General features: G+C 36.6%; 1 long non-coding RNA gene across 1 annotated transcript in view; it reads left to right on the forward strand.

The window, feature by feature from the left end:
- LOC130593665 (uncharacterized) overlaps positions 1 to 6,694 on the forward strand; it is a 40,821-nt gene extending 34,127 nt beyond the window's left edge. Inside the window, exon 3 of the long non-coding RNA XR_008970854.1 lies at positions 6,327 to 6,694. This is a non-coding gene — a long non-coding RNA (uncharacterized LOC130593665). The remainder of the gene's footprint in view (positions 1 to 6,326) is intronic.
- Positions 6,695 to 7,541: the final 847 nt, after the last annotated feature.

The following is a 7,541-nucleotide window of genomic DNA, read 5'->3' on the forward strand; positions in this document are numbered from 1 at the left end:
TTTCCACATCTGATCATTGTTTGAAAGGGGCATTTAAAAGCTTACATTCTGGGGAATATCTTTCTATAGTCAGAACATTTAATCCTACTGATATCCAAACCATTCTGAAAGAGAAATAGGTTTATGGCAAAGTCACTTCAAATTAAACTGATGTGTTATTTCATTTCTTGGGTGAAAAATTAGGACCTAATCCTAAAATATGTCAATCATCCTCAAAACTGAGGGCTCAAAACACACTGCTGAAAATACTTAGCAACTTCCAGGTTAGATTTCTTAATGTTATTAAAAATGTTTTCACTTGCCACACATACAGGAATATCAGTGCTTTAACCAGTCTTAGACTTTCCAGGAAAATATTCAGTACAGATTTAAAGTGATTTATAGTGAATAAATTACTCTGTTCAACTTGAATTGCAAAACTGATGCCAGTGAGTGAGGTTGGAGATGGAGATCATGGCAAAATCATAGACAGAACAGATCTCTAAACACTCTTTTCTACCCAGGGCCCTCACCTTTAATATGTAAACAGTGTCTTTTAAATGGTCAGGTAGTTCTTATGTGCTCAGACATATCAATGATGTCATGCATGTCAGAAGACAACAAAAAAATATGAATTTCCAAGAAGAAATGTAAGAATCATTTGGAGAGAAGATGTCTTTATTTGTTACCTAGAAAACCACTCAGTAGGTTGGTTTGTTTACTTGCTGAGGTAAGTTACAGAATATCTACACTCTTCATGAAGAAGTTATGTTTTTTGAAAGAAAGTGACATATGTCGTGGAAGGTTCTCTACATGTAGAGGTCAGGGTACGTAGCAGCTACTCTAGTCCTAACCCACTATTTTTCTAGACAGCTTATGGCATTTCCCTATGAAGTAGGCATGCCAAATTTTGTTCGTTAAAGACTGTCAGTCTTTTTGTGACACAACACACAAGGTGTATTACTGCACCCATGCTTCATGCACTGCTATTGATTGCACTAAATGTAGATATAAACTGTGATATGAATGAGTTCTGCCACTAACTGGGTTCAAAATCAATGCCATATCACAAGTTATTCAATGCCTAAACCAACTGATAGCTAAAGATGCAAGAGGACAGAAAGAGTTCCAGGGTTAAAAATAAATCCTAAGGTGTCTCTGGCAACAGGAAACTTGAGTAGAGCAGCCTAAAGAGACATAAAGTGTCTGCAGAAGGAGAATGGCCTGGAATAAAAATGCAAGATAAATATTTATAATATCAGGGAAAACATAATGTAAGGTATTTGAGTTAGTACCTTAACATATCTGCCAAGGTTAATTTTTCTTTCTTGAATTCAAAAATGTGTTGCTGCCTAGTTATGCAGAGAGGTATGTAGCTCTCCAAATGTGTGTAAAAGTGTAAGCGACAAATAGTAAGAGTTTGAATACAAAAGACAAGTGTATTAACTAAACATCTCCCAGACTGTTACATTTTGGATTTTTTTAAAGGATGAAAGAAAACTCCAAGTTCAAATTGTTTAAGGCTCAGTGAATGGGGTCCTCAGGAAGATCTGTCAACTATTTGGCTGATGGATCACTAAAGTTTATTTTGTTTGGGCTCAGGATTTGAAGAAGGTTTGGGTTTTGGTTTTTTTTTTTTTTGCAGTCTTCCTGATACACTAGAATTTGTGCTGGATTCTCTATATCTAAAACTCAGATAAACCCCCCCTTCCTTTTTTCACCTATCAGTTCACATGGAGAAATGAAAATGTAAAATAAAGACCAGGATGCATGTAAAATCTCAGGGTTTATACTTTCTAAGATGCTTCTATCTAAATGCAGATTTCTGGGAAAATATCCTAGAAAATTTACATCTAGCATGCAAATCTGTGCTGTATGGAGAATTTCCAGTCAGAGTTCTTTTAAACAGAGTGAAACTTGCATTATGTTTTGATTTGAATACCCAGGAGATTGAGAAATATCCTGTTCTCTAGTTATCTGTGGCTCAAGTTCAGTGTAGCCAGTACTGAGCTTTTCTGTAATAGCCATGACTTCTATACTGGTTTAGAAATAATTAGTCCCATTCTTAACATGGTGATAAATCTGTTTCCATACTTATCCCATTCAAAAGTGGAACTATCAGTCACAGAAAAAAATTAGTAAAGAAATAATCAGTAAAAGTTATTCTTGTCATAAATACATTGGCTTCAAAGCACTTAGACCAGGTTCAAAATTTATCCAAGGGAATTTTATTATTTAATATTAATAGCGCAGCACCCTATTTCAACATTAAAGGCTGGAGAAGCAGTACCAGAATACCTGGCAATGTGTGAAACCAATGGACTTCATGGTGTGCTCATTTGTATAGTAATACCTACAGTGCCTTTTCTGCTGATACCTCTTATAGGCTACTGCAACTACTGGTCACTTCCTTGGTGTCTTGAAAGCATGAATTATGTTCCCAAACTTTCCTTACTTTTTTATCCATCACATCTAATTCAAGGTAATATTTAGTGGTCTGGGCACTGTCTTGGGCACAGGAGTTTCCTGGGTTCTATTTGCTTTGATAGCTACGATTTATTTGCTGGCTTTAGCTATTTCATAAAATGACATCAATATCTACAACAAGTTGTGGGTGTGTTGTTGCCAGTGGGCTTCTACATTTGTTCATATGAAAGGCCACTCATCTACAAAGCAAGATGGGAATATCTAGTCTTGAAACCCCAGCTGTCCTCCACAAACAGTTGCAAGAAAAAAGGAGGAGGGGGGGACGTGCTAAATATGCTGAAATACTTATGGTGAAGGACTGTAGAGAACAAATCCTAAACTGGAGGAGTCTTCATAGAGAATGGATCTAGAGCTGGTCATGCTTGTTTTCAGTTGTGGCTTGTTTGAAAGGCAGTTTAACTGAACTGACATTGTAAAGATAGTCACAAAATTTCACTGAAACACTTTTAATACTACCTCACAATGTTCAAGTAAGTTAATCTCACTCTGTTAGAAAATGTCTGATGTACACAAGTCAAGCAAGAGCAACATCTAGCAGAAATACCGGTGGGCTGGGGTAAAATATGTTGTCCAGTTAATCTCCAAATAGTAGGTTAAAGGTTCTGATTTTTAATAAAATTTGGTTAATATGCCAAAAAAAACCCTGTGAAGTTAATAAAGGTTGGCTCCCTAAAAGTGTCTGTAATCATTAGATCTTTCTCTGATCATGCTATGAGCTACTGCTCAAGTGCCCCCAAAAGCCCGAATATCTTCACAACTTGTAAGATACACAGAAAAACTTGCTTGGCCAGTGCTGACTCAGAAACAAGTTGAATATTCAGACAAAATGGAAAGAAAAAAAAAAGATGCTATATCAAAGCATCTTTAGTTTAAATGGTTGAAGCTTTCAAGCTTAAATTAAACAAAGCACTTAAGCATGACTTTACTGGGTCATAAGCATATGCTTACATGGTTTTGTTCAGCATAGGTTTATAGTACAGTGCAATATTCATCTTCAAAGTTCTCAAATAAGAGCAACAATTTTATTAATTTCCTTTTTTTCTCCCCTGCCTCTTTAATTAAGGGTTGTGTGACTCTGCAACCAGTACAGCTTGTGGTACTGCAGTGATATACTAAGAAATCCATGCCCAATTGGACACGATAACTTGACAATTTTGCTTTGAGTGTGAAAGTGTTCATACAGTTCTACCATCTAACACCACTGACACTTGCTTATTCTATCTCACACTGCAGCTGTTTGCATGCTGTTTCTTCTCAGCTTCACTCCTGTTCTCTACTTTCTGACTAGCTAACTGGTGTTGGACCCAACTGCCACTCGAACACTTTTCCCTTCCCTCCACTGGCAACAAAGGCAGCACAACCCAGCTTCCAGTTTCACATTTAGTATATAAGTCTGAAAAATTCCAGTCTGACTATATCAGTCACTAAATGAAAATGATGAGTGGGCTTGATTCCTGGCATCTTGTGCAACTGCTTCTGAAGTTGAAGGAACAATGTGTTGTAACTGAGCACCCTGTTTGTCCCTTACTGCTTAATAAATATATCTGATCTGATACCAACTCCAAGACTGACCCTCTTTCTGAAAATTGAATTGTTCCTCTTCAGTGCACTATGGGCATTTATTAGGCTAAATACATGAAACTGCTGTATACTTATGTGGGAAAGAGAGTGTGATCATCACGTCAGTATTTGCAGTAGAGCATCTACTACCTGCACAGTTTATACCTCTTCTGCTTCTGAAAACTGAGAATCAATAGAATATATTTTGTTTCCCTTTTGGATCTTCTGCAGTGGGTACAAGCAGTCATTTTTTAAAATGGCACTCACCAACTGTCATCTTTTAATATTCCCACCTCCACTCCATTTCCACACAATACACGCACATGTACACACATACACACACTCTGCAGCCCTTGGAATCCACAGTGAGATTTGGTTTTACTTACAGAGGATACTCTGCCATGACTGTCACCAAAGTTATATAATTGGAAGGAAACAATAAGATGACAGATTGCTTGTTCTAAATAATTGGATAGACAGGGTAGCAAACAGTGGGTTATGAAAAATATTCCTCAAAGGATGTCAAACTTCAATAACTCACATAACAAAAAGACACTGATATCTGTCCTCCTGTCACAATGGAATATATTTAAGATCGAATTATAAATTTCTACCTCAATTTTTAAATCTTTTTTAAGAAATAGAGAGTGAAAAGCCTGAGGATTGCTGCTGAACTTCTATTAAAAAAATGACACAAAAATGCTCAACTGTGTGTTTAGGGCAGAAAGTTTCTAACCTTTAAACAATGTGAAAATATCAAGCTCAATACTATTAGTTTTCAGTCAGCAGAGCACACAGACTGAAACTGAGCACACCCTGACTGAAATCACAATTCTGGTGTGAGAGGTGCTATCCGCATACTTTGCAAAAGATAGTCCTTTATTACAAGAGATTTTATCTTCTACACTGTTGTAGAGGTCAAAGAAAAATAAGTGTTGTATGCCACTCAACTGTATTGGTGAAAGCTTACAATAAAACCCAGTTTTGCAGTTGCCCTATCAGCTAAACCACACTCACTAGCTGTCACTGGTTGCTTATTTTTGTATATCCTAAAAACAAGGACTTATACAATACCCCAGGATAAAAGGTGGCATAGTTGAAAGGAGTAAGGTATATCCATCATCCAATTTTACTGTTCACATTTTAGAAACAAGCCACACAGGTTTGCATTTTCAGTGACATCCTTCCAAGCACTACAGAAAAAATCTGGAAGCAGATTTCACATTCAAAAGCTGCTCTGCATGGTTATTTGTGGCAGCATGACCAACTGGCTTGTTACTGGGAGCACTTGCTGATCCTGGACACATTTACCTTCCTTAGCTGGAAGCTTATCCCCTTTCTGATTGCTCCATAATAGATTAGCAGTTGTCTCCATTTACATACACACAAAACAAGAGTCACTTCACTGAATCCATGCTCAAGAGTTAGAAAATGTAAAATCTGAATTAAGATTTTATCTGTGATTTTACCTGTGATTTTACCTGGATCACAAACCCACAGGAAGGTATGCAAAGATTTCCACTGACATCAGTATTCTCCAGATCAGTTCCTACTCCAGCCTCTGTGTAGCATCAGCCTTTTCACCAGTACAAGCTTACTTATTCACCAGAAAAATGTTATTTCAGCACATTGGTGGGCTCTAGTGTTGTTCATTTACTATTACTCTTCAGTTTGAAAGTGGTACAGGCTTTGAGACCATGTCCCCATGTTCTTTACTTCTTCATTAATATTTTCTGTAACTGTATAGAGTCTTACTCTACATTCATTTCAGCAGTAAATGAGCACGGGAAGTGCAGAGTCTCTCACTGTCATCTTTCTCTCCCACACATTCACTCCTTGAGTAAATCTAACTTGAGTTGAAATTTGATATGATCAAAGATTATACACAGTGTTTCCTGTAAGCAGCTGTTTCATATAAATTTTGTTTTTCTTTGCTTCTTTTGTTTTGTGCCATGCTGTGTGATTATCTCTAAAAACGTGTATGCTGGAGAAGTTTTATTTGCAGCTCTACATCTTCTTATTTGAACAGACTCTACAAGAAAACAATGTAAATGGTGGGAAAAATTACAAAATACTGGTTTTCAATAGGTTTTCAAGTTCAGCCTAATTAAGGCTGAAGGTTGTCCAAAGAACATATGGGAGAATAGTTTTCAAAATTGCATCAAATTAATAATAATTTACAAATCAGTGAAAATAAACTTTTATTATGCCAACTCTTAGAAAAAGCCAAGAATCATAGAATATCTCAGGCTGGAAGACATCCATAAGGATCATTGAGTCCAACTACTTGCTCCTTGCAGGACTAACTAAAACTAAACCATATCATTAAGAACATCATCCAGACACTCCTGGAAGTCTTACATGTTTGGTGCCATGACCACTCCCCTGGGGAGCCTGTTCCAGTGGCTGACCACCTGCTCAGTAGAGAACCTTCTCCTAATGTCCAAACCTACTACCTTATTCTGCTGCACTACTTTTTACCTGTAAAATTCTGTACTTTTCATGGCTTGGAGTCTTTGAATCAAAATTGTACATTGATGTAAAAGTTACACTGTAAGTTCTACACAAGTTATAAGCATTATACAGAAATTCTCTGGTGTGGTTCTAAAGCCTGTGTGATTCCAAATTGTGGACAATGTAATTGATATTACACTATGTGTAACCCAAAGCAGCAGCAACTTCTTGTAGAAGAGTTCTTTAGGCAACATTTTACCAGAGAATCACTTTGTGGGTGACCACAAAGCAAGAAAGTCAAAATCCTGCTGGATTTAAAAGCAATGAAACTCAGAATCTTAGTCTATTGTTTGCTGTTTGGAGATTCTAGTAAGGGATTCCATTAAGGGAAATAGATAGTTCCATTGCACCCTGCTATTTATAATACAATCTACCATCACTGCAAAGCAACCTCTAGAAAGAGGAAAAAAAAAAGAAAAATAAAAGAAAAAAAGAAAGGAAAGGAAAGGAGAGGAGAGAAGAGAAGAGAAGAGAAGAGAAGAGAAGAGAAGAGAAGAGAAGAGAAGAGAAGAGGAAAAGAAAAAAAAAAGAAAAGAAAAAAGAAAAAGAAAAGAAAAAGAAAAAAAAGAAACTTTCCAGGCAGAAAGTAAGGCTTCAACAGTCTGAATATGTTTAAACTGCTGCTGTATGGTAGCATGAATGATGTAAGGTGAAGCATATGAATTGCTCATCCCTCTACAAATAAAGTGCAGTTTCTGCCAAGATATCATGCTAGTTTGTGTTAACTGCCAACCATAGTTGTCTCCAATAGGTTACAAAAAACATTCATGTTTAAGATATATTAATGGCACTGCGTTATCTCATAATAAAGTACTTGCAAATATGTGTCATTGCTGCACACCCACATGGCACCTTATTATAGGGCATATGGTACTGTATGCTTTTACTAGGCAGTAAGTGGACTAATTAGACTGTGCCTTAAATAGGTATTTAATTTTAAAGGGCTTCATGATATTTAAGTATACATTTGGTTTAGTGAACAGAAGATGCATTTTCCTAAC

The sequence above is a fragment of the Pezoporus wallicus genome, unplaced genomic scaffold (genome assembly GCF_028554395.1).
Source record: "Pezoporus wallicus isolate ANWC-B61680 ecotype Strahan unplaced genomic scaffold, APGP_CSIRO_Pwel_v1 contig_8218, whole genome shotgun sequence".
Classification (NCBI taxonomy): domain Eukaryota; kingdom Metazoa; phylum Chordata; class Aves; order Psittaciformes; family Psittacidae; genus Pezoporus; species Pezoporus wallicus.